Genomic DNA, 439 nt, shown 5'->3' on the forward strand with positions numbered 1-439 from the left:
ATTAACGGAGAGAGTTCCTTGGACTTGCTTTAAATGTACATATTAGATATGTTGGAATCTCTCTCCTTTAGAAGTTTCCCCAGCCTTAAAACTTCTTTCATTTTTACTCCTCTCTCCATACTTATTTTCCTCTCTGAACGTATCAGAGAGGATTTTATTTCTGACACCTCTTGACTTTTCTTAAATTCAGGGACGTAATTTTGTTCATAATTCAGTGGACTTTTGTGTATTTTATACTTTAAATATTTCCAAACAGTCTCCCTTCTAAAAGTGATAGAACGAATTTTCGTCTAACACTACTTTCTTGGTTCAAAAATTTTATACAATCTTATAACTTTTTCAGTTTTAACAAATTTTGGTTACAGACAGTTGATGCTCAGTTTGTACAAGTATGCAACATTTATAAGTGCATACAGGTCACCAGCCTTATATTACAAGG

This window comes from Osmia lignaria, unplaced genomic scaffold, assembly GCF_051020975.1.
Source record: "Osmia lignaria lignaria isolate PbOS001 unplaced genomic scaffold, iyOsmLign1 scaffold0047, whole genome shotgun sequence".
Lineage (NCBI taxonomy): Eukaryota > Metazoa > Arthropoda > Insecta > Hymenoptera > Megachilidae > Osmia > Osmia lignaria.